At 42.4% G+C, this 27,193-nt stretch overlaps 1 long non-coding RNA gene across 1 annotated transcript in view; it reads right to left on the bottom strand.

Moving 5' to 3' along the window:
* Nucleotides 1-27,193, bottom strand: part of LOC144235889 (uncharacterized) — a 150,975-nt gene that overhangs the window by 14,540 nt on the left and 109,242 nt on the right. Inside the window, exon 6 of the long non-coding RNA XR_013336344.1 lies at nt 463-518. This is a non-coding gene — a long non-coding RNA (uncharacterized LOC144235889). The remainder of the gene's footprint in view (nt 1-462; nt 519-27,193) is intronic.

Here is a 27,193-nt window from a genome sequence, read left to right as displayed (position 1 = left end):
CTCTTGAATGCTGAGAACTGAGGGCTTATGGGGTGGGGGGGAGGGGAAGGGGGGTGATGGGCATGGAGGAGGGCACTTGTGGGGATGAGTGCGGGATGTTATATGGAAACCAACTTGACAATAAACTGTTTAAAAAATAATAGAAGAATATTAAAATTAAAAGGCTAAAGTAATACTAATCCATCATTTCTCACACTAATTATTCAGAAGCATTCATACCCCATGATTCTTTGATAATCTTTGCTTTGCCCATTTTCCCATATGCCTACCAGCCAAGAGCAAGACACGGTTTTTTTCTCATAATGATTGTCTTAAGTTTTTCACAAATAGGTAAGGTACCAGATTCTCATCTCATTCTCTCTCTTTCTCTTTGAATTACAAATCAAATGAAGCAAAAAATCTTACAGCATCTCTGTGAATATATATCTAAATCTACACAAGAAAAAAAGAAAGAAAATATACCAAAATGTTATCAGTGGTTATCCGCAGTTCTTATTTTGTTTGTTCTTTCCTGTTTTCTGCAAACAATAAGAGCACATTATTTTATAATCAGATAAATGTAATTATATGATACTAAAAAATGAACAGTTAATTTTCTCTGAGTCTGAATTTGCTCTACTACAGAGGTTTTATATATAGTGTTTTTATTTTCATTGATTTCCACATTTGCAATTATTTGACCTTAATGCAATTTTGCAGAGGGTTTTTACTCTTACAAGCTTTAAAAAAGTTCTGTCTGTTCTAACTTATATTACTAATAGAGCATTATTTACCTGACCACCAGACTTGGAAGAAATAGTCACAACACTTGTTACTGTTGACCCTGCATCTGCTCTCTTAATTGGTTCTGACTCGTCTTTCCCAGGCACTGGTAGATCAAAATGACGGATGCTGGTGCCTTTGTTCATTTATTCATTGTTTCCAATAATTATTTGTGTGATGCTTACAGTGTGCCTATCACTCTTCTGGTGTCTGAGGATACATGCTAACAATACTGAGTCTTCCTATCCATGGAGGTGGAGTATCTGTCCATTTATTTAGATCTTTTTTTATTTCTTTTACTAGAGTTCTGTAGCTTTCTTCAAATAGTTCTTGCACCCATTTTGTTAATTTCAGTATTTCATTTGTGGGGGGTGCTAATGTAAATGGTATTGTATTTTAAATATCAAATTCCAATTGTTTATTGCTTACATGTATGAAAGCAATTAACTTAGGCATGTTAACCTTGTATCTTGCGCACTTTCCATAATTGCTTATTTGTTTCAGTGTTTGTTACATCTTTGTAATTTCTATATAGAAAATCATGTCGACTGTGAACAATGACAATTTTATTTCTTCCTTCACAATCTTCATACATTTTATTTCCTTTTACTGTTTTACTTCATTAGCTAGCACTTCCAGTATGATGTTGAATACATTAGTGGGAGTGGAAATCTTTGCCTTGTTTCTGATCTTGGGGGCATCATCTACATCATCTATATCCTCACCATTAAGTATGATGTTAGCTGTAGATTTCTTGTTGATGTTATTTATCAAGTGAGAAAATTCCATTTATTCCTAGTTTTTAAAGAACTTGATCATGAACGAGCACTGGATTTTGTCAAATGTTTTTTCTACATCTATCCATGAGATCAAATGATATTTTTTTAGACTGTTGTTCGTGTGACAGATTACATTAATTGATTTGCAAATGCTGAAACAGCCTTACATACCTGGAAATAAATCTCAGTTGGTCATGGTGTGTAATTCTTTATATACATTGTTGGATTTAATTTGCTAGTGGTTTGTTGAGGATTTTTGCATTGATGTTCATGAATTATACTGGTCTGTAGTTTCTTTTATCTGATTTTAGTTTTAGGATGATGCTGGGCTCATAGAATGAGTTAGGGATTTTACCTTCTGCTTGTGTTTTCTAGAAGAGACTGTTGAAGATTGGTATCATTTCTTCCTTAAATGTTTGGTAGAATTCACCAGTGAAACTATCCAGGCCTGATGCTTTATATTTTAAAGACTATTAACTATTCATTCAATTTCTTTAATACATGTTGACATATTAAAATTATCTATTTCTTCTTGTGTGAGTATTAGTAGATTGTGTCTTCATGGAACTGGTCCATTTTATTTAAGTTAGCAAATTTGTGGGCATGGACTTTTCATAATATCCCTTTATTATTCTTGTAATATTCATGGGATCACTACTGATGGCTCTTCTTCTACTTCTAATATTAGTAATTTGTGCCTTTTTTTTTTCTTGGTTAGCTTGGCTAGAGGTTTATCAGTATTATTAATCTTTTCAAAGAAACAGCTTTCGGTTTTGTTGATTTTTTCCCCATTGTTTTCTTGTTACTCTTTCACTGATATCTTTTCAAATTTTTATTATTTATTTTTTATGCTTGCTTTAGGTTTATTTTGCTCTTCTTTCTTCCTCTAATTTCCTAGGGTGGAAGTTTAAATGATTGATTTTAGGTATCTATTTTTGTCTAAAATATACATACATTGCTAGAAATTACCTGCTAAGTATGGCTTTTGCTGCATTCCACAAATTTTGGTGTTATATTTTCAGTTTCATTTAGTTCATATTTAAAATTTCTTTCTGTTGAGATGCTTTTTTTGACCCATATTTAAAAGCATGTTGTTGGGGCACCTGGCTGGCTCAGTCTGAAGAGCATGCGACGCTTGCTTTTGGGGTCATGAGTTTGAGCCCCATGTTGGGTTTAGAGATTAAATAAATAAACTTGTGTTTATTTACCCTTCAGCAGACTGAAGGAGTACCAGGTGAAGCAAGGACATAAGTTAGAAAATATTACAGTCACCCATTCCAGAGTGGATGGCTGCTTGGCCAGCCTGGCAGCCATGGGGTAGTGAGTATGATCAAATATGGGATATATTTAGAAAGTTAGGCCAGCTGGAAAAATACAAAAGAAGAAAATTTAAAAATATTTCTAATATCTCATTTCACAGTGAAAGCTCTTATTATCAGTTGCCTATCGTTTTTTACATATATCAGATATTTTATTTGCTACTTTCTGAACTATGAAAAAACATTTTTCAACATAAATGCATAAGATTTGATTATGAGATGCACCAAACTTTACTCTGCTCATCCTCTATTGCTGGACATTCGGGTTACTTCCAATTTTTCACTGACTTATAAACACCTGACACATATGTTTATTCTATTAGCTAAATGCATGCGTTCTTACTTATTTCTTTAGGATACTTTCCTAGATGCAGACAAATGGTTTGCAAGTTAATCTGCATTTATTAATTACCCTTCAAATTATCCTCCTATCAGCAGTTTATGAATACCCTTTCTGTAGCNAACACCTGACACATATGTTTATTCTATTAGCTAAATGCATGCGTTCTTACTTATTTCTTTAGGATACTTTCCTAGATGCAGACAAATGGTTTGCAAGTTAATCTGCATTTATTAATTACCCTTCAAATTATCCTATCAGCAGTTTATGAATACCCTTTCTGTAGCACCCTTATTAAGCATTATCTATCTACTTACCACAGAATATTATCATTGCATTTAATCTTTGCCAGGTTTCTAGGCAAACAATGTTATCTCATTGCTTTAATTGGCTATTCTTTGATTTTAAGTGAGGTTGAACATTTCCTTGACTGCATCGATTGACTCTTCCCTAGTCATTACTCCGGTCACAGTTCACCTGTGTTGGCATGAAGGATAGACTAGGTGAGGGGGCGGGGCATTTATACTGCAAGTGACAAACAATCCAACTAACATAATCGAAAAGTCCAAGGGTAGAAAAGCCATATTCAGGTCTAATTGGATTCAGGACTCAAAGGATGTTTTCTGGGCTTCATTTGTCACTGTCGTTTTTAGTTCTGGTTTCTACAGTGTTGTTTTTTGGTCTCAGGCTCATTATGGTACCTCTGTGGTGGTGGCCATGGCAGAGCTTACTCCTCTCAGCATCAAGCAGAGCTGGCAAAAACACCTGCCTCTGCCTGGAAACTGCATCCAAAGCCTCAGGCATCCCACTGGGTCTGAGGGCTGAGCTGCCAATCCTGATCCAAGCCTGGAGAGGGTGGGGCTTTCATTACTTTGGATCTGGGGCATGTGTTCTGCCCCTGGGACTAGGGGTAGAGGCAGCCTCATCTGAAATGGACAGAGGGACGCCTGGGTGGCTCAGTCAGTTAAGCATACGCCTTCGGCTCAGGTCATGATTTCACGGTTTGTGGGTTCGAGCCCCGTGTCAGGCTCTGGGCTGACAGCTAGCTCAGAGCCTGGAGCCTGTTTCAGATTCTGTGTCTCCCTCTCTCTCTCACCGTCCCCTACTCACGCTATCTGTCTCTCTCTCTCTCTCAGAAATAAATAAAACATTTAAAAAAATTTGAAATGGACAGAGAGAAGGAGAATGGGGAGTCTCAACTGGACATTGAGGTACTATTATCACTTTGGAGCAAAAATAGGAAACTTCTACCACAAAGGAAGTAAATAGCCCTTCTCTCTCTCTCCCCCCTTAGGTTACCTGAAGTCATGAAGGACTCTTTTTCTCATATGTATGGCTCTTGGCTGGGCATGAACAGAGAGGGGCTAAACAGCCTTGTCTTCAGTGTAATGCCATGTAGTATATATTTATTGATTACATACAATAGGCAAAGAAATAACCGTGGTGCTGGAGAGGAAGGAGAAAGATACCAGGGTGTCTTAGACATGGTCTCACCCCTCAGTGAGTTTTCATTGAAAGAGGCAGACACAAACAGCCATAATTCAAAGTGAAATTGAAGTAAGGTCTAAATGCAGGTGAAGTGACCCAGGGAGACTAGATAAACCAGCAGAGGGGGGAACAATCTAGGAAGGCTCTGAAGGTGCAGTACTTCTGCTGAGCCTTCAAGCCTGTGCTGGTTTTCCATAGGTGGAGAGAATGGTGATGACACCCCAGAGCCCACAGCATTCGATATATGGCTTCCAAACCCTTTCTCGCAGAGCTCTGTGCAAATGACGACTTGTAAATTACAGGGAATTAATTGCATCATTTATATTCCCTACAGATCCAAGCCAGATCTGGTCTCAGCCTCTTTAAAGCAAACGGCACGGCCACTTTCCTACCCTATGGCATATGCTGCCTTCTTTCGATAATTTAGACTCATTTGGACCCGATGTTGAGGCTCAGCCACCCAGATAGGCACTCTGGCCGATGCTGCAGGTCACCAGGAGTGCCAGGAAGGCAGGTGAGGCAGCACCAGACTGGCCCCAGCTGTGTTCGGTCTGATTCTGACTGGGAAAGACTTGCTAGTCAACAACCTTCCTAATAGTTACCATTTTAAATTTCTCCTGAAATATCGGCAGGAGAAGGCTGCAGGAGAAAAATGAACCTCGAGAGATTATTCACAGACACAAGGTGCAGCCATGCTCACAGCCATGCCAGGTTGCCCCATCAAAGGCTGCTCTGTCCATTCCCTCTTCCCAATTCCCATCAATAACCCACTAACAATGACAAATTGCTACATGACATCCTCACTGTGCAGTTGAGGCTAAGCACCTGATGAGGTGTTTGCAGGAAACCTGACTCCTCTCCTTTCCTTTCCTGTTCGTATTTCATAGAGTCCACAAATATTTATGCAGCGCCCACCTCAGGTCAGGCACATAGCAACCAAGGCTGGGAAGGACTCTTTCCCTGTGATACTTACGTTCTATCATTCTATCAAGGGACACAGGCCCAGGTGAAGGAAAACAAACTTGCCACTCTGCAGCAAGAAAGGGTGTAAAGGAAACAGAATGAGCTGGTGTGAGACAGATGACTGGGGAGTGAGGGAGGGAGACTATGTCCTATTGAATGGTCAAGGGTGAACCAGGGGAAGCACAGTCCAGAAAAAAGAGATGAACGAGGAATGTGGGGGATGAGGTGAGAGGGCTGGGGGCTGGGCTGTCGTGGGCTGAGGGAGGGGTGAAGCCATAGAGCACATGATACCTTCCTCTCTGGCCTCTTCATCCTCCTCCCTGTAACCACCACCCACTTTGTCCCCATTCCCTCCCTTGCCTACAGAATTCCTGTCACCCCTTGGTCTGTATCCTCCACACTCATAGACTTGGACTCATAGTCCAAGATATTGTGTGTGTGTGTGTGTGTTTTTAAAGTTTGGCTCCTGGCGAAGAGCCAGCGCTATTTCCATCTTGTGTGGAAAATATAGAATTACCGTGAATTATATTGAAAAATTAGATTCATTCACTGCTGTGATAATTTATCTCCCAATCTGTCTCAGAGAGTTAGCAGCTGGTGAGAAAATAAAATGTAATTTAGGCAAAAAAAAAATCACTTTTAATCTATGTCTGGCGGGGAGAGAGCCTATTAAGTGAGTTTACTCTTTGCCAATCAGGTGGTTTTCTTTTGCACCCCCTCAAATGAAATGTTGTGACGGAGACTAACGGGTGGCTTGCTTCCTTGGATGGGCCCTGCCGACCGTGGGTTGAGAAGTGAGACCCCACTTAAAATTCAGAGCTTCCTAATGAGGCGCTCCTCCAGGGGCTCATCTCCCCAGATGCTACGGGACTTGCCCTGCTAAGAGAAGGATATACTTTATAGCACTGGGGTTTTCCATGACAGTCTCTGCCATAGGAAGGAGGAGAAACAGCCCCCAACTTTAAACCTTATCGATTTAAGGTGTTTGAAATATTCCTCTCCAATTGGTAATGACGGTCATTTTTCTTCTCCGGAGTGCCTGATTATGTGCCCTGGAATTATCCTGACATCACTGCATGAGTCAGAACACTGAGCTAATCGTGCTCTGCCCAGAGTCGAGTCCAGAGCTCCCCGTCTCTGTGAGTCAGCCCTCCCATTAGGAGGCCAGGTGAGGCCACTCGGGAACGGTGAGCTCTAGGCTGCACCTTTTGAGACACTGACCAATGCCCCTCCCCACTGCATCCTGCAGCATCTGAGCAGCCTTCTTCCCTTCCTTGCAAGGGTCCTGCCCTCCCTGAGCAGAGAAGGGCAAGGTTAGTGCAGCCCACCTGCTTCCTGGAGAATGAATTCCCTGGATGGCAAGGCTGGAGGGTCTGGGTAGCAGGCACTTGCTGCTTCCCTTTCTTCCTAGCCTAGAATACTGCATCCTTGGGGAAACTGAGGCACTACCGAGCAGAAGTGTTCTGAACTGGAATCAAGAGACTGGGGATAAAGTGGAGGTTTTGCCATTTGCATATCATATGACCTTGATGGGGAGTCTTCCCTTCACTTGGTTGGAGCTGCCTCTTCTATGAAGTGAGGAGCCTGAACACGATGGGCACATTCCCTTCAGCTCAGAGTTTATTAATCTGTGCATTTGGAATTCAGGCTACACAGATATGTGCCCAGATCCACTCTTCCCGCACTGGGCAGAGCAGAGATCTTGCATCTGCATGCAAGCCTACCTGGAGTCCTTGCTCAAAAGACAGTGTCTCGGGTGACTTCAGGGAATTGGGGGGGGCTTCCATTTGGGGAGGGTACCAAGTAGAGGGGCACATCAACTCAGTGGTTGCTTGCACTCTGGGTGCATCTGACAGGATAACCCACTGTGTCGACAGTTGGTTTTCTTTAGATGACCTAGGGACTCCCCTGCAGCAGCCAGTGTGACCGTCCTGATTGGCAACAGTGACAGGGAGCTGTGGAGGGGCCTCCTAGAAGTCACCTGACCTAGCAGGTGTCACTCCAGACAGAACTGTGCCTCATCCAGTTCCCTAAAGATCTCGACAACTTCTTGAACGTGACCTTTGAGGTCAGGCAAAGAGAGAAAGGGTTTGATTTAGATTCAGTTTGAACTTGCAAGAAAGCCAGAGCTGTCATTAGAGATTCCAGTTGCCCTCCCTCCCTCCCTCCAGCCCTGGTCAGGTTAAAATTACCAGTGGAATATAAAAACAGGGGAAAACATACACTGGTGCTGTAAAGTAGGCAAAGCTGATGGAACTGTAGGGAGACTTTTGAGAAATAGAAGGCAGGCTGGCCAGATGGAAGGAGGGCTGACAGTGTCTGCAAAGCAATGGGCTACATCTATTCACGCATTCAACAAGCACTTACTATGTGCCAAGCACCGCTCTAGGCATTGGGGATGCAAGTGAGAACAGGAAAGACACATTCTCTGTTGTCATGAAGGTTCTGTTCCAGTTTGGGGAGACAGAGAGAAAACTAATACATAAAGATGTAAACAGGGTATTTCAGAGGAAGAAGCTCTGTGAGACCTAACAGAAAGAGTGTGTGGGCAGACAGAGGCGGCAGGTCATCTCTACAGGGGGGTTAGGAAAGCCTTTCAGGGGAGGTGAGCTTTGGGCTAAGACTTGATAGATAAGAAGAAGCCAGTCATGCAGACGACAAGGGAAAAGATATTCCCAGTGGTTTCTGAGCTGGAAGCAGCCTGTGTGCTGGAGGAACAGGAGGAAGGGCAGAGTGGCTGAGGTGTGCGGAGGTAGGTGAGGAATAGCACAGAAGAGGGCCAAGAATGTAAACAGGCCAACCATGTAGGGCCCTGCAGGCCGTGGTGAGAAATTTGGGTTTTATGTTAAGAGTGATGGGAAGACATTGAAGGGTTTAAACAGAATACATAAGCTGGTTTATATTTTTTACCAAGCACCTAGTCTATGGAGGATAGATATGGTGCCTCCGAAGGTAAAGCAAGAGATCCTGGCAGAAGTCCAATATTATCAGCCCCTCCCCCTTCTCGAAGGGAAGGGCTGAAGGTAAAGGTGGGCTGTGGGCATGTCAGGGGCTCCTACGGATCCAGCCAGGGCTCCGGAAGCATGCCAGAGTCATGGGGGCCTCACTGTGCTAGGAGTCACAAGTGACAGATTTCTGGCTGGGTCTGAGGAAATAAGAGCCACTGCCCCATTACTTTGGGACACCTCGCCAGAAACAGCCAGACCACCTTTTGGAGCAAAGAGTCTCAAAGCACCGGAGTCTCTCCTTCCCTCCTCCTCCAAAATGCAGGGTCTCTGATCACCTAGGACATTTACAGTCAACCTGTTCTTTCCTCTTCTCCTTTCTGCCCGAACCTGGCAGATTAGAACAGGGGCCAGTCTTGACCATCTCAGCCAGAACTGATCTCACGTCTCAATATTGAGCAAACCAGACTTGCCCATGGAAAGGCAAAGGGGCAGAAAATAACCAGACACAGAGAAAGAAAATAAAGTTCAAAAGAAGGTGTCTGTCTGGGACATTGGATAACAGGTCTTCCTAAATAGTAAAATTATGAGAAGAAGCGGGAGATAATTTTAGACAACTTTTAATATTCCTCTCAACGAGATTCAAAATGTCATTGCATCTATGAATCTAAAGCAGAAGTTCGGCCGTGAAAGTATGAAGAGCGGACAAATTAGGACAAACTGGGCTAGAAGACCATGCTGGGTGAGGATGAGGAGCCTCAGCTGAGAACAGTTCCATGCTTTCTGGGTCTCTGGTCCCAGACAAATTCTAGAGCTCATCAACTTCCATGAACTGGGGATTTAAAATAAAGCATTGCACAGCTTAAACCAGATACCAGCATAGGATCCATTCTTAGCATGATGCCAGGCTATCGAGAAACACCCAACACACATTATTCCTCTTGAGAAAGTATGCAAAAACAGGATGTGACTGCCTGATGGATAGACCACACTGAGTACCAAGAACAGCAGGTTAGATTCCATAGAAAACCAACAGCATAGTAGAAACCAAGTTTAGGGACTCTTCTTTGATTTGAAAGAAAAGTAATAAGAAATGAAAATACTAAGGTGTTTTTAAAAAGACTCATAAGTCACAGGGGCAGTCAATACAATAGGGAGAGCAGTTGAGTAAGTGAAAATAGAGCAAATGCAGCTGGAATTTTTTTTTAATATAAAATAAGAGACCATTTTACACTATTTCTGCAAACTGAAAAACCGACTGAGCAACAGGAAAGGAAAACAGACCAACTAGAAACATCCTTGTGGAAATCTTGAATCGCAGAGCAAAGAAAAAAGATTTGCTGAAGGTAAGAGAAATATGAAAGAAGTTTATTACAAAGGAAGAAAATCAGGCTTGCTTTAGATCTCTCCACAAAACCAAACAGCGGACGAGAGGCAACACCAGAAGAAATGTATGATGGAAAGTTCTGATTGTTGTTCCAGATTATCAGTCCTGTGACGGGAGCAGAGAGGTTTTTTCATACAGGAAAAGACTCAGAAGTACACTTCCCATGGGACTGGGATAAAAAAAATCACTTGAAGATACGGCCTAATGCTTAAGAAATGAATTAAATACAGAATTTAAGACTGTGTAAGACGTAATTTGAAGAAGAGGAAAATGAACTATGAAATGGAGTTAAAGCTGATTATCTTTAATGGCATTTCACAATATGCAAATATAAGAAATAAACCTGAAAATAAGTAAATATTAACTAAGGTCTGAAATCCTGCATTTCTTTTGCATTTCTCTGATGACTGAGTCTTGATTGATCATGTTGAACATCTTTTCATGCGTCTGTTGGCCATCTGTATGTCTTCTTTGGAGACATGTCTGCTCATGTCCTCTGCCATTTTCTAAATTTTTTTTTTAATGTTTATGTTTGAGAGAGAAAAAGAGAGAGAGAGAGAGAGAGAGGGAGAGGGAGAGTAGGGGCAGGGCAGAGAGAGTGGGAGACACAGAATCAGAAGCAGGATCCATGCTCTGAGCTGTCAGCACAGAGCCCAGTGTGGGGCTCAAACCCACAAACCGCGAGATCATGACCTGAAACAAAGTCAGACGCTTAATTGACTGGGCCACCCAGACACCCCCTTCCTCTGCCCATTTTTAAATTGGATTTTTTGTCTTTTGTTTTGCTTTTTTGTTTTGTTTTGTTTGGTGTTGAGTTGTGTAGGTTCTTTATATATTTTGGATATGAACTCTTACTGCATATGTCATTTGCAAATATCTTCTCCCATTCAGTAGGTCATCTTTTTGTTTTGATGATTATTTCCTTTGTTGTGCAGAAGCTTTTTATTTTGATGTAGCTCCAGTAGTTTATTTTTGCTTTTGTTTCCCTTGGCTTCAGAGACATACTTATAATAGCCAAGATATGGAAGCAACCCAAGTGTCATTGATAGATGAATGGATAAAGAAGATGTGGTGTATATACACAATGGAATATTACTCAGCCATAAAAAAGAATGAAATCTTGGTATTTGCAGCAACATGGATGGAGCTAGAGAGTATTACGCTAAGTGAAATACATCAGTCAGAGAAAGGAAAATACCATGTGATCTCACTCATATGTGGAATTTAAGAAACAAAACAAACAAAGAAAAAAAGAGACCAAAGAAACCCCACTCTTAAATATAGAGAAGAAACTGATGTTTACCAGAGGGAAGGTGGGGGGGGGTGGGGGAGGGGGATTAAGAGTATACTTATGATGAGGACTGAGCAATATATAGAATTGTTGAATCTCTATATTGTACACTTGAAACTAACATAACACTGTATGCTAACTATATGGGAGTTAAAAATAATAATAAAAGTTTATTTCAATTAAAAAATGAAAAAACCTGCATTTCTTTTAAAAAGTTTTTATTAATGTATAATTGATGTATAACATTACATTAGTTTCAAGTGTACAACATAATGATCCAATATCTATATATAGTGAAACAATCACTACAATAAGTCTAGTTAACATCCATCACCATGCATAGTTACAAAAATGTTTTTCTTGTGCTGAGAACTTTTAAGTCTATTCTCTTAGCAAATTTCGAATATGCAGTACAATATTATTAACTACAGTCACTACGCTACAGCACATCCCCATGACTTATTTATTTTGTAATTGGAAGTTTATGCCTTTTGACCCTCTTTACCCATTTCACACACTCTCCATGGCCCTGCGTCTGGCAACCACTAGTCTGTTCTTTGTATCTATGAGTTTGGTTTGGTTTCAGATTCCACATGTAAGTGAGTAGATATGATATTTGTACTTCCACTTAGCATAATGCCCTTAAGGACCACCCATCTTGTTGCAAATGGCAAGATTTCCTTCTTTTTATGGCTTAATTATATTCCATTTATATACATGTCACATCTTCTTTATCCATTTACCTATCGGTGGACACTTAAACTGCTTCCATGTCTTGCATGTTGTAAATAATGCTGCAGTGAACATGGGGGTGCACATGTCTTTTCAAATTAGTGTTTTCATATTCTTTGGATAAATACCCAGAAGTGGAAGTACTGGGTCAAATGAGAGTTCTATTTCTAATTTTTTGAGGAACGTCCATACTGTTTTCCAGAGTGGCTGTACCAGTTTGCCTTCCCATCAACAGGGCACGAGTGTTCCCTTTTCTTCACATCCTCACAAATACTTGTTATTTCTTGACTTTTTGATAATAACCAATCAGCCAAGTTCTTTTTCAGACTGAGGAATACGGGTGATAGGAAAGAAGCTAAACTTAGATTTTCCTCTTTTCACAAGGAAGTACTGATAAAGTGTTTCTTTTTTGACAAGAAGTAGGGAGAAGCTGGTCATTTTTACATTGGAAAACAACTTTTCAGGACAAAAAGAGGGTGGAAATTTCAAATTCAGCAGACAAGAACAAAAAAAAAATGCATTTCCAGGGAACAACAACAAAACAGAAAAAAGAAAATAATATGTAACCATGAAAACAAAAGCTTAAAATAATAGAAATAAAACCACCTATTTTTTTCATTGTGAAAACAGCTATGAATGAGCTCAGCTCCTTTGTTAAAATTAAAAAGACTCTCAATGAAATAATGAATTGAAGTTCATCAAGTTTACATCACAGGAAAGTTAAAACACTGCTCTAGGATGTAAAAGATCGTGAATTAATGACAAAATATACCATGTTCCTGGATAAGCAATCTCAATATCTTAAAGATTCAATTTATTTCTAATTAGTTCATAAATAAAATATCATTCTAATAAACATGCAAATAGAATTTTTTGTAACTTAGCAAAATTGCTTCAAGTTACTCTACAAGAATAAACATGGGAGAAATCAAAGTAAGAATTTAAAAAAATGAAGCAGTGGAATAAAGGGAACACTTATATTTTTTATATTAAAACATATTTTAAAGGTGCATTAATTAAGAGAATGTGTATGGATATAAAAACAAAGATATCACTTCTATATACTAGAAACCCCAAAATAGATCCACATAAATAAGGCAGCATTTTATAGAGTTGGGTAAAGAATAAGTTATTCAGGTGTACCGGGGTGGCTTAGTCTATTTAGTGTCTGGCTTCAGCTCAGGTCATTATCTCACAGTTCATGAGTTTGAGCCTCCAATGGGGCTCTGTGCTGACAGCTTAGAGCCTGGAGCCTGCTTCAGATTCTGTCTCTCTCTCTCTGTCCCTCCCCCACTTGCATTCTGCACCCTGTCTCTCTCTCTCTCAAATAAATAAACATCAAAAAACTAAAAAAAAAAAAAAAAGAATAAGTTATTTAGCATATCATAGTGAAATAAATTGCTAATTATTTGCAAATTAATAAAAAATTGCATCACTACCTCATAGCACATACCTAATTGAAAACCAGATGGATTAAAAGATAAATGTAAAGGTAAAATCATAAAGCAACTAAAATAAAATAAATGTAAAACAAGGATAAATGTTTGCTTGATCTCTGGGCAAAGCAGGGATTTCTGGGCCCAAAAAACAAAGGAAGATAAAAAACACAATAGAAGAAAATGTAGGACCTCATTATACTATATAAATAACTATTATATAATAACTACTTCTCTTTTTAAAAAGCCCATAAATGAAGTCAAAGGAGTAAACTAGACTAAACTAATGTTTACACACTCACACCCATACCCATACACATTAATATCTTGGCTATTCATAAATTAATATTAATTAGAAAAAATATAAGCACCAAACAGGAAAAACTGGGCAAAATATACAACCTGATGAATTACAAATATAGAAACACAAGTGGCCAGTCAATATGAAAATCAAACAATATCAACCTCATTAGTAAATAAAGATACTCAGATTCAAACAACATGCCTATCAAATTGGAAAAGATTAAAATAGATACAATTATTGAATGCTGGAGAAGCTCCAGGAAGCAAGCACTCTTATACCCAGGGGTGTGGAGGTTTTAGCAATATACATCCAAATCCTTAAAAACTTCAAAATCGTGGGTATCCCATTCCTAGGAATTTATCCTAGGTAAACATCCAAGGATTTGCACTAAGATTTACCTGAAAGGATGATCTTTACAGCCTTTTAAAGGCAGGTCAGGATTGATATAACAAATGTAACATCTATTTATTGAGCACATAAAATGCCCAGGCACTCTGCCAAGCCCTCCACATGCGTTATCTCCTTTTATCCTGAAACAGCCATGTGACGTCCCTCCCATCCTTACCTCTTTTTTACAGATGAGGGGGTAGAGGATTAGAACGACTTCAATGCCATGACTTTGGGGAAAAACATATATAGAACATATGTATCTCCCTAGGAACAAGGAGAGAGGGTGAAAAGAAGTAAAGAGGGGGGATGATGGAGAGGGGACAGGAGGAAAGGGGGAAGGCAAGGGGGAAGAGGGAGACAGTGGGAGAGGGAAGCGGCGTGGGTGGAGAGAAAGCTGTTAACAGTGGTTTTTCTCTATCTAGGTTATAGAAGGATGTAATACTAATTTTCTTCTTTTTATTATTCTGTGTCTTCAAATTTTCTTCAATGCACATGCAATTTTCAAATAAAATAGAATTTTATTCAAGGGGGGGCAGATAATTGATGTCATTTCAAAGGTCTTTTTAATAGAGAAACAGGATTGTTTTCAGATTTATGGCTGAGCCCTAATGGTTTATCCAGGGTTAGCCAGGCCACTAAAGTTCTCAGAGCTACCTGATCCTAGAAGAAGAATAGGGCTGATTTATTTACCCTGGAATAATTCAACCCTTCAGTCCAGAGAGACTCTGGCTTAAAAGACATTCCTTAGATCACTAAGTCCTCCCTCTGGCTAGGGTTTTGTTCTGAGGCTGAAGCCCTGTGCATTTTCCAGCTTAATATATATGTCTTGATGTTGCATAGTGATATGCTGAATGCTTCCAACCCCATGCTGGTCTGGATGGAGTGACAAATTCCACTGATAATCTCTTGAATTTCCACAAGCCAAGGTTTTCACTAACAGGGAAGAAAATCCTAAGATTTCCTGGTCTGGTCATTGTGGCAAAGTCATTGTGCAGAGATTGGGGCTTAAATGTAGAAGGGGGTGTTAGGTCAAGTGTGGCTGGCTTTGGGAATGTAGCCACAATGATGACCACCTGTGGATGGGTCACAGTATGCCCAAGGCCAAAGCCCACAGCCTGGAGGACTCCTTCCAGAAGGATAGAGCTTCAGAAATCTTAGACGGAATGGTCATCAGGTCAGGGAAATAAAAGGCTGCCTCCCCCTCAAATAAGTCAGAAGAATACCAAAAAGTCTCCTGCTGGCAATGTGTGGTTCTATTTGGTCTTTTCATTCACCTACTCATTCATTCATTCATTCATTCATTCATTCATTCATTCATATGTTCAAAAAACATCTATTGAACACTTGAAATGTACCAGACACTGGAGACATAGGGATGAACAAAAACAGGTAAAATTCCTGCCTTAATGGAAGTTTACAGCCTGATAGAATTAGATACCCAATAAACATGTACATACATAGACATAAGGGTCAACAAGCAAATAATGCAATAATTTCAGATAGGGGTAATTTCTCAGAAGAAAATAAAACAAGGTAACGAGATGAAAGGGATTAGGGATTACGTTCTAGATGGCCATGGAAGGCTATGCCAGCTGACAGCCAAGCTGAGATGAATGAGCAGGAGAAACCAGCCATCCTAAACAGCACAATGCTTCCTATTTCCCCTAGCCTATGCCTATCCACCAGGCCCATCTCCTCTGGGAAAACCTGGAGGACTTGGCCACATTGCTGTCTTCTTTCCAGAGCACCCAGACTGTGCCACACAAACCATCAGACTATTCTCTCATGGATATATGTGCGTGGCTATGCCCACACATAACACACACAATGCACATGCATGTTCTGCCTTTCCACTAAGCTACCTGGTTGGTGGGTAAGCTCGGGGTGCATCCTGCTGGTCAGTCTACAGCTAAGGGGTCTGAGTTCTTCCCAAGCACTGGCCCACATTCCCTTACGCAGTCGCTCACTGCGTGGATTTACCTTAATCACCCAATGCCTTGTGTTCTGTACATCTAGAACTGAATTCATTACTTTCCCACTTCCCAAGCCTGTTCCTCCTCCTATGTGTCCTGCTTCACTGACATCTTAGCATTTATTTCTTTAAGGGTCTGTCTCTGGCAGGATCAATGTTGTGACTGAGCAGTTTGTGCACGGCACAAAGGCCAAGAAGATGAGTGGAAGCTGAAACCTAAACTGTACTCTTAGTAATCCACTCGATCCGGCATGGATCCTTTGGATTCCCCCAAAGGAAGGAGTGCCTTTCTTTTGCCCAACCCTGCACCACAGGTTGCCTTTGCCAGAGAAGGTAACTTTTTCTAATTTGTACAAAGATGCCAGCTTTCTGGGCCCCAGCTCTCCCCTATAGTGTGACCTTTTCAGCACATCTTTGACCCCAAGTCAGTCAATACATATATTTTTAACATTAGAATCCACTGGGACTTTTAAATTTTATTTATTTATTTATTTTGAGAGAAAGAGAGAAGAGTGAGGGAGAGAGAGCAAGGGAAGGGCAGACCGAGTGGAGAGAGAGAGAATCCTGAGCACCCTCTGCACCATCAGCATGGAGCTAAACAAGGGGCTCAAACTCAACAAACTGAGAGATCATGACCTGAGCCAAAACCAAGAGTCAGATGCTTAACTGACTGAGCCACCCAGGTGTCCCAGTCAATATTTCTTCAGCTATCTATACCTTCTCCAATCTTCAAGATCATTCTAGCAGTGCGATCACTGAGTCATAGGGGAGTTCTATTGTTAATTTTTTTGACACTCCACACTGGGAGAAGAAGGGAAAAAATAGTGGGGAGAGAGAGGGAGGCAAACCATGAGAGACTCTTGAATGCTGAGAACAAACTGGGGGCTAATGGGGGGGCGCGGGTGGTGATGGGCATGGAGGAGGGCACTTGTTGGGATGAGCGCTGGGTGTTATATGGAAACCAACTTGACAATAAACTATTTAAGAAAAAAAAGATCATTCTAAAAATTTTTTTTGGTTTATTTATTTTTGAGACAGAGAGGGACAGAGCATGAGTGGGGGAGGGGCGCAGAGAGAGAGGGAGACACAGAATCTGAAACAGGCTCCAGGCTCCAAACTACCAGCACAGAACCCAATGTGGGGCTTGAACCCACGAACTGCGAGATCATGACCTGAGCCGAAGTTGGACACTTAACCGACTGAGCTACCCAGGCACCCCAATCTTCAAGATCATTCTAAAATCCTCTTTCTTCCAGGAAGTTCTCCTGCTACCTGAGCCCACAGTAACCTCTCTCCAGAAGCCATAGCATAGGCTGCCTGCACTGGTCTCCTGTCCTTGCCTGTATCTTCCATAAGTGAGTCTTGCCATCCCAACTAGCCTGGGAGTTTGCAGCCTGGGTCTGTGTGTTGGGCCTCGGAGCAGTGCAACAAGTAATGCATGGATCCTGGAAACCTCAAACATGCTCCCTCTACCTGCACATGGAATTCTCCACATGGCACTGTTTTCCAGAGTGTTTTCTGCAAATTGTCTGCAGCAGTGTCACCTATGTGTTCCTTGGCCCATGCTGGACATACTGCATCAGAATCTCTAGGGAGTGGGTCCCTGGAATCGGAATAATCAAGAACCTCTCAGGTGGTTCCTCCATACACTGAAGGGTGAGAACCACTGTCTCAGTCACATTAAATCTCCAGAGAAAAGAGCACCATGAAATGAAAGGACCAGGCTAAGAGGGACCCTGCAGGTCACCAGGTGGTGGGTCACTACTCCTTGCGTCCTCCCTACATGTTTCCAGCCCTCGGAAGGAATGACAGACACCTCTGAGTGCTGACTACTGGAGCCTGTTTGTTTGTTTGTTTGTTTGTTTAGAGAGAGAGAGACACAGAGAGAGAGAGAACAAGTGGTAGAGGGAGAGAGAGAGAGGAGAGAGGGTGTGATATCACACTCCACATCCAGCGTGGAACTCAACGTGGGCCTCGATCTCACAGATCATGAGATCATGACCTAGGCTGAAATCAAGAGTCAGATGCTTAACTGACTGAGCCACTCAGGTGCCCCTGGAGCACTTTTTAAGTTGTATCTTTAGTTTAATAAAAGCAAAGCCCAGACATCAGAAGAGTATGTAGAATGCTATAATTTGGTAAAAATAGTTAGATGATAGATAGATAGATAGATAGATAGATAGATAGATAGATAGATAGACAGACAGACAGATGGGCAGGTAGATAGAGATATATATGCATGTTTGTAGGCGTATACAGTGTCTCTGGAAGGATACATAAGAAATTAGTAATGGAGGCTGCCTCTAAGGAAAAGAACTTATAGGTTAGGGTAGTTGAGAAAAAAGTTTTCCTCATATACATTTTACAGCCTTTAAATAACAATTGTGCAATATAAAATTTCTCCCATACTGTTATAGCAAACCATTATATAATGAGTACCATGTGGCAGGCACTGGCTTATGTGGCTTTTTCCAATTTAACAATTCTAAGAAATAGATACTATGATTCTTTTGCCCAAGTTCACACTGGTAATGACAGAATAAGCACTGAAATGCAGGTATTCTGACTTCAGAGGTCCTGTCCTTGACCACTGGGCCGCACTGCTCCTTGGGCCTCCCAACACTGGATTGGTCACTGGGAGAAATTCATCTGTACTTTGGCTCTAGCAGGATCCATAAAATTCCTGACCCAAGTATTTTCTTCTCTCTCCCCAGCTGATGGGCCAATTATAATTCCATGCACAGAGCTCCAACTCATGTGTAGAATATCTAAAAGTGAATGAATGAATGAACGAATGAATGAAGTCAATCAGTGAAGCAGGAGACCAGTCAGTCAATGGAGCAAGTTCTTTAAAAAGGCCATTCAAAGGGAGACCTCTCTGACAGATGAGGTTGGCCAGGAGAGGGTGAGGGGGTTACATTCCATGTGGAGGTGGAGGAAGTATAGAAACACAAGGCATGAAGAGAGGTCAGTGTGTCTGGAGTGCAGTGAAGTGGAGCTGATGACCAGAGAGAATGGTTGGAGAAGTAAACAGGGGCAAGCTCGTGCAGGGCTTTACAGAGGATTTTGAAATGTGTCCCAAGAGCCCCTGGTGGTCATGGAGGGACTTTAGCAACACAACTGACTTCCCCAGTCAGGCAATGGAGTGAGGTGTCAACAGCTGGGCACTGCCCTTCGTGAAGGCTGCTTGCAGTTAAGAGGCTTGTGGAAGAAATGAATGGGGATGGGGAGGGATTCTGTCCCTAGCACACAAGTGAGGAGCCCAAGATAATGCCCACGAGTGCCTGGAGGGGGTCTTAGAAAAGAACATGCTAGAATTCCCTACCACTAACTCATGTTCTGGCTCTAGCCTCTGTCCATCCCACCCCCCTAGTCAGCCTGGACTTGGGCTTTTCTCCAGTTGGAATCTTAGCCAAAAGGTGGCCTTCCAGATGGTGGCCTGATTCCCCAGGATTCTGAGTCCTGGGCCAGTGCTGGGAGAGGTGAGGAGGCCAGGCACAGAGGTGAGGAGGCCAGTGCCTAACAGTCCCTGAGCCTGAGGCCAGCCAAGCTTCTGCTGGGGTCATGAGGACAAAGCAAATTGAAGCACATAGTCGCCCAGGGAGGAGACAGAAGTGGAGCCATCCAAGTCCACACAGCCCTTCAGCCAGAAACACTGGCCTGGCTTTGGTGCTTGACTCACACTTGAGCTCTTCTCAAGGCCCCTGCTGCATTAAAGAGCCCCAGAGCCCACCTCTTTGCAATCACCTTGCCCCAATCAGGGAGCTGGGACACAACCAGAGGCGTGAGACTCAGGGAGAAGTCAATTCAGCTCATCGCCAGTTCCTGCAGCTATAGTCTTCACTTCTGGGACCCACAATCTGTGTGAGAAGACAGGCCTCAGAGAAACAATCCTCTGACAGAGTGTTAACAAGTGCAATAACAGGCCAGATGGGCAGGGGTCTTCCTGCTGGGGGTGGGGGATCAGGGGAGATTTGAGACTAGGAAACATTTGAGCTGGACCTTGAAGATTGAATCTAACTCTAAGGGAACAGGAAGGGTAAAAGCATCAGAGGCACGGGCAGGGAAAGGATAAGCAAAGTCAAGGAGGCATGAATGTCCTCACTGTGTTTCAGAAACAAACAAGCAAAATGATGAAGTCAGAGGACTCTGAAGCCAGACTGCTAAGGTTGGACGCTGATGGCCACTTATCAGCTGTGTGACTCTGGGCATGTGAGTTAACCTCTCTGTGCCTCTGTTTCTTCATTATTTAAAAATAAAAAGCAGTAATAATAGTATTGACTTCATAGGATTGGAGTGGGAATTTTGAAAGTTACTACACTTGAAGTTCTTAGAAGAGTGTCTGGCATGTTAAGCACTACTAAGTAGTGGCTGTTACTATTGTTGCTATCGTTGTTATTGCCGTATCTTTGAAGGGCTGCCCAGGGTGTAAGTGAGGCTACAGGTAGACGAGTGGTGAGAAACCAGAACCAGAGAGGGAATGGGAGACCAGCAAGCATTTCAACCCTCCTCGTCCACGGTGACTCTCCGGAGCAGGCCAGAGGCGCAGATGAGGGGAGGCTTACACATACCAGTGTGCTGGAGCCATGGAACAGAAGCTCCCACAGAGCCGGAGTGCCACGTTCAACCCCTGCTCTGGTCATCTGGCAGGCTGTGTGTGCTCCAAAAATGATCGAATCAACCACAAATGCCCCCATTGGGTCACAGGGGCCTGAAGAAGCAAGTGCAGGCGGCTTTGTCCAAACCAGATGACCTCAGGTGAGTCTGAAGGGCAGCCTGGAGGCCTGGACATGAAAGGGGAGAGCCTGGCTGGGGTTAGGACCTGCCTGCTTCACACACAGAGTTGGCCCCTGAAGCAGATCTGAGAATCCAAGGGCAGGATGGATGTGGGACCCAGCTAAGGCCAAACAGAGGGTGAAGACTGAAGCAGCAGTGCCTGCACCATGGGTCTGAGCCCAGAGGGAGGCTCTAGTGAGAAGTGGCCTGGACACCAGGGCCCCAGCCAGGTGAGAAGCTCTGCATGGGCCTCCATCTCACTGGGGAGGTTAAACAGGTAAGATGATGCCTCAAACGACCAGGATGCCAGGGTGAAAACAGAAAACAACCTTCATTTCTCTCACACCTGTCCTTTTAATCTCCGCCTTCCTACCTCTGGGGTGATCTTGTAATCTGGGCTGCTCACTCCTTTACCATCAAGGCCTCTGGGCACCCAAATTATCTGGTTTGTAGTAACTGAAGTGCCTAGCTCAGTATAATAGTTAAAACCCAAAGCTTTAGTTAGGTGGCCTTCCTGCCTGCCTGCCTGCCTGCCTTCCTTCCTTCCTTCCCNCCCCTTCAGTACAGCAGAGGGAAGAGCAGGGGGTTGTTGGGCTGTCTCCTCTCTTACCCCACTCACACCCACCTTCTGCCTCACCCAGGCCCAGCAAGCTGCCTCTGACTCTTCCAGGGATAAAGCAGGAAACAGGAGAGAAAGTTAGGGGAGCAAAGCCTTACTACTCTTGCTGCAATCAGTATGGATTCTCTCTGGAATTGGCTGATGTCAGTCCTGGCTCAAGGAATCTTCCTGGGTAAATACCTTTTTGTTGCTGTTGTTGTTTTAGTTTTTATTTATTTATTTTGAGAGAGACAGAATCCCAAGCAGGCTCTGTGCTGTCAGCACAGAGCCCATCGCAGAGCTCAAGCTCATGAAACTGTGAGATCATGACCTGAGCCAAAACCAAGAGTTGGATGCTTAACTGACTGAGCCACCCAAGTGACTTACGTAAATTCTTTTTGAATACTGGTTCAGTCCAGTGCTCTCTCTGTCCTTGTGACCATGGGGAACCTGGCCTCCTCTTCACTGGTGGAAGTGTAGCTGGTCTCCAGTGCAACCTGGCCTCTCTCTTTCTCCTTTACCCCACCAGCCAAGATTTGACCTCTTGCTCTTAGATTTCTCAGATGAGTGTCAGATACCAGGTCATCATCTCCCCCTTATTTCCAAGGAGCACATTTTTTTTTAATGTTTTTATTTATTTCTGAGAGAGAGAGAGAGAGACAGCATGAGCAGGGGAGGGTCAGAGAGAAGGAGATACAGAATCTGAAGCAGGCTCCAGGCTCCGAGCTAGCTGTCAGCACAGAGCACGATGCGGGGCTCGAATCCACGAACTGTGAGATCATGACCTGAGCTGAAGTCGGATGCTTAACCGACTGAGCCACCCAGGTGCCCTCAAGCTTTCTAAGAGGTCCCCTCAAAGTCCTCTTCCCTACTTGGCTTAAGGTGAGGAGGATATCCCTCCTGTTCACATAGGGTGATGGTGGTGGATGCATGGTGCATGGACTCTCTCCAGTAAATCCTTCTGGCCCTTCTCCTGCAACATTTCAAACTGGACCCTGAGTAACCTTGACTGGATGATGAGCTAAAGTTCTTAAAACTGGTTTGGGCTACTCCTTCCCACTGGCAAGTACTGCATGGGCAGTCATCTGCCTCCTTTCTAGATGGAGGGTTGCCAAGGACAAGGATTGTGTCTACCCACAGCTATCTGCTCAGCTCTCCAAACTGCACAGGACACTCTGTTGATGTAGTAGGCAGAATAATGGATCCCCCGAAATGTACACGTCCCAACCCACAAACGCATGGATATGGTAGGGTGCACGGAAAAAGGGACTGAGGTTGCTGATCAGACCTTAAGAAACGAAGATTACTGGACTTTGCACATGGACACAATGTAATCATGAGAGTTCTTGGAGGTGGAAGAAGGATGCAGAAGATCAGAGTCTGAGAGAGATCTGAAGATGCAACTCTGCTGGCTTTGGAGATGGAGAGAGCCCCAAACCAAGAATGAGGGCAACTTGTAGGAGTTGGAAAAGGCAAGAAAACGGATTCTCCCCTAGAGCTTCTTAAAAGAAACACAGCCCTACTGATACCTCAGTTTTAGCCCCGTGGAAGCTGGTTGGGATTTCTGATCTTTTCTAAACTTCTGTAAGATAATATATTTGTATGGTTTTAAGCTGCTAAATTTGTGGTCGTTTGTTATGGCAGCCATAGAAAACTAATGCAATTGGTACTCAATGAATACCGGTCGAATCATGATATTACACCGGATCAGAAAGTTGTCTGAAGAACGGGGAAGGAAGGAAACACATCTGGAGGGCTGTTTCTTCCAGGCCACAGGGAGTCTGTCGAACCATCCCTGGATGCTCCACCTGCCTGCATCTGTAGTGACAGGTGTTTGGGTCCCCGTGCTCACTGGTGCTCTCTCACCGACAGTGCTGGTTCCTGGTTTGGGAGCGTCTCCCTTTCCAGCCTGCCTGCAGACCACTCTTTTTTGCAGTGTTGTTGCTGTTTTTTCAAAATTATAAATTAATGTATGCACCTGCTGAATGTTTCCCCTGCAATTCATAACATGCAATTTATAACATGAAAATAGAAGTCTCCCTGCACCCAACCCTCATTCTTGATCTTCAGAGATAAATGACTGTTATTTCTGAGGATTCTTTTGACATTTTTCCACACAAATACCAACATGCATTTACATATTTCTGTGTGTATGGACATACGTGCACACAAGCACACTCACAAAGTATTTTGACGCAAAATGACTCATGCTGTAAATATTGTTCTGCAATACAGCTTTGTTCATGTTAAATCTTGGAGGCCTTCTCCTATTGGTACATATAAACACACTTCATTCTTTGGAATGGTTGTGTAGTAGTCCACTGTACTATAATTTCTAGAACTTTCGCCACAATGGCATTAAGGCAGATTGGTGTTCAATATAACAGATTCTTTAATATTTAATTACATTCTCCCAAGACCACACATTCACAGGCATTTTGTGACTCTTACAGACCCTGAGTACTCATTGAAGTACACCCACATTCCACATCAAATATAAATTTTTGTTGTAAAAACTGAAAGGATTTTTATGATTTTTGCTTTTGAAATAATTTAGCTCTGAATAACTTAATTTAATTTATGGTTGACTACAATTTCTCAGCAATCATCATGCAGACTCAGGAATTCTCACAAAGTGAGACACTCTAACCTGCAAATAGTTTGTTAAATGTGATGACATTTTTATGGATATTGGAATTAATAATCAATGAATGTGACCTAATGCTACTCTTCACAGACATTTAAATAAACACTTATTAATTTTTGTTTTGCTTTCTTTCTGTGTTTTAAAGCCAATTGTAGTCTTTGTCAGACCTCATTTTTGTCTTAGGGCTTTGGGAAGATTGCATTTCCTAGAGATGATGAGTAGAGTATCCAAGGGGAAAATAGCCTTATTCCCAGTATCCCTTGGTTACTGCCTGGGCTCATTAGTGAAAGGACAGGAGACTTTAGGTGTGTCTGGGCAGAGAGCTCACAGGGGCCCCCAAAATTGGTATTTCTCAAGGTCTGAGGCAGCAGAGCAGTGTATGAACTGGAATGGGTCATAAAGAGGAACCAGAGTCACAGCTAAAGAGTCAAGGGAAATAACCCAGGGTTGGCCTTTTATGAAGGGAGAGAGACAGGTCAGGACCTAAGTGGCCCCCAAATTCCTCATCCACATATTCCAATATTGTCTCTGAGAGGCTTATTTTATTCATTGTTATGGGGAGGGTCTCCCTCATTTCCCTCCCAAGGGATGGCCAATCTTCAAGGCCTGGAGGTCTCTAATGTTATGCTCTGCCTACTGTAAAACCAGAGCAGGCAATGGATGGGCAAATGAGGAGTCTCCATCAGGAGGTAAATGCCCCCATCTGCATTGCTACATGTGAAAATGTCATACTGATCAGAGCAATAAGCGCTCAGGAGGGAAGGGCAACATAATGACAGAGACAATTTGGCATCTCATTTGATTTCCTCACACAAAAAAATTAACATTTTTGAAAAGATTGACTTTCTCCATGGAAATTCCTCTCCAATGTAAGCACTTGCTCGATGATGGGCTATTATAAATGCTTATGATCATGAGGATGAGATTTCTATAGCATCAGATGCTGTTATTACTTTGAATGAAATCACTGTAAGGACAATTTCAGGTCCTACAAGCAGCTCTTAGATTTAAGAAGTCCCTGTGGATCAGAATACAATTTTCATAGCTCAGTAACACAGGCAGCCAAGGAGCTGGGCACAGACATGGGGAGGGGAAGGAGGCCAAGGGCATGGGATGCTACGTGACCAAGAAAAGAATCAATGAGACAAGACAAAGATGCGTAATCCTGTCTCTTGGGTTGTCCCACCTGCGATAGGGAAGCGATCACAATTTCAGGCACACATAGTATTTACCTACTTTGGTCTTTATAGACTCTGTGGGACTCCCTGGAAGCTTTTTGCCAAGGTCTGTATGTACTGTGTGTGTGTGTGTGTGTGTGTGTGTGTGCATGCTCTCTCTCTCTCTATATATATATATACATACATATACATATATATGTACATACACACATATACATATATGTACACACATATATACATATAGGTACATATACACATATATGCACATATATGTACATATACACATATATTTTGGCCATCATCTTCCTCCTGTCCACTCTAGGCCACTGGAAATGACTTCTGCCACCAACAATAGCAAATGCATCCTCCCTTATAGTGATGTTTAACATTGCAACTGCTATCCAGACTAGCCACCAATTCTAGATCAAGATTGATGTCACCCAGTTATCAAGGTTGTCTACCCTGGTGTTTTCTTCTTGTGGAAGAGAATGACTGTGGTACCCCAATACCTATACATATCTTTTTTCTTAGTAAAATAACTCAAACTTATAGCTAGAGATATTGTCATCCAGCAAGAAGATTGTGGCTTCCTTGTGGCTACATGTAACTATGAAAGTAAGTTTTGACCAGTAAGATTTATGCAGAAATGCTGTGAGAGACCAGAGACTTTTCAAAATGCTGAGGGTATGAAGGTAACCCTGCCACTTCCCTTTCCTTTCCTCCTTATTTTGCCCAGAATGCAGCAGATGTGATGGTTGGAGCTCTAGCAGCCATTAAAGGCCCTAATATGACCTTAAGAATGGAAGCCACATTCTGAGGATCATAGCATCTTGCTCCCTAATGACACCATGGAGCCATCACAACAGCTTGTGTAAGCCACTTTCATTTTGGGTATTTGTTCATTCATTCATTTAAAAGCCAAACTAATTTCTTTTATGTTTATTAAATACGTTCTTAGAAAACACAAATAGGTATTATCTATCATAATTTGCAGGATCATCTTCATTGTTTTTTAATCAGTATGGAACTGACATATAACATTGTATTAGTTTCAGGTGTACAGCATAATGATTTGATATTTGTATATACTGTGATATGAACCCCACAATAAATCTAGTTAACATTCATCACCACACATAGTGACCATTTTTTCCCCTTGTGATGAGAACTTTTAAGATCTACTGCCTTACCAACTTTCATATATACAACATAGCACTGTTAACTAGAGTCACCATGCTGTATATTGCATTTCCAGGACTTATTTATCTTATAAGTGGAATTTATTACCTTTTGACCTCCTTCATTCATCTCATCCACCCTCCCATCCCCTGCCTCTGGCAACCACCAGTCTGTTCTCTGTATCTATGAGCTCAGGTTTTTCTCTTTTCTTTTCTTTTCTTTTTTTCTTTCCTTTTTCTTTCCTCTTCTCTCTCTCTTTCTCTCTCTTTCTCCCTTCCTCCCTCCCTCCCTCTCTCTCTCCCCGTCCCCTGCTCCCTACCTCCCACCCACCCTCATCTCAGCTGGCTTTAGAACATCTTAATGATCATGTCAGCCCCATGCTTATAACCCTTCAGCAACTCTCTATAAATATTTAGTAAAAGTTCCCATTTTTTAGCTGAAAGGACAAGGCCCTTCATGATCTGGCTCCTTACTGCTTGGTCTGCCACTCCACGCCAACCCCACCCCTCTAACTCTAGAGAGGACCAGTAGATCCCAAAGGCATCCTGCCAGCCGATGCCAATGCACATGTTTTCCATGGCTTGCATGTCCTTCCCTCATTCCCTGGGGTGTGACCATCTCAAGGTGACAGTGATATGATTGATAGAAAGATGCCAGCAGCCACAGGAAAGGAAAATAAGTTTTTTAAAAATATAAGTTAAAGGATA

This window comes from Crocuta crocuta, unplaced genomic scaffold (genome assembly GCF_008692635.1).
Source record: "Crocuta crocuta isolate KB4526 unplaced genomic scaffold, BGI_CrCroc_1.0 scaffold351, whole genome shotgun sequence".
NCBI lineage: Eukaryota > Metazoa > Chordata > Mammalia > Carnivora > Hyaenidae > Crocuta > Crocuta crocuta.
Note: the sequence above shows the minus strand (reverse complement) of the source record. Positions and strands in the feature narration are given on the sequence as shown.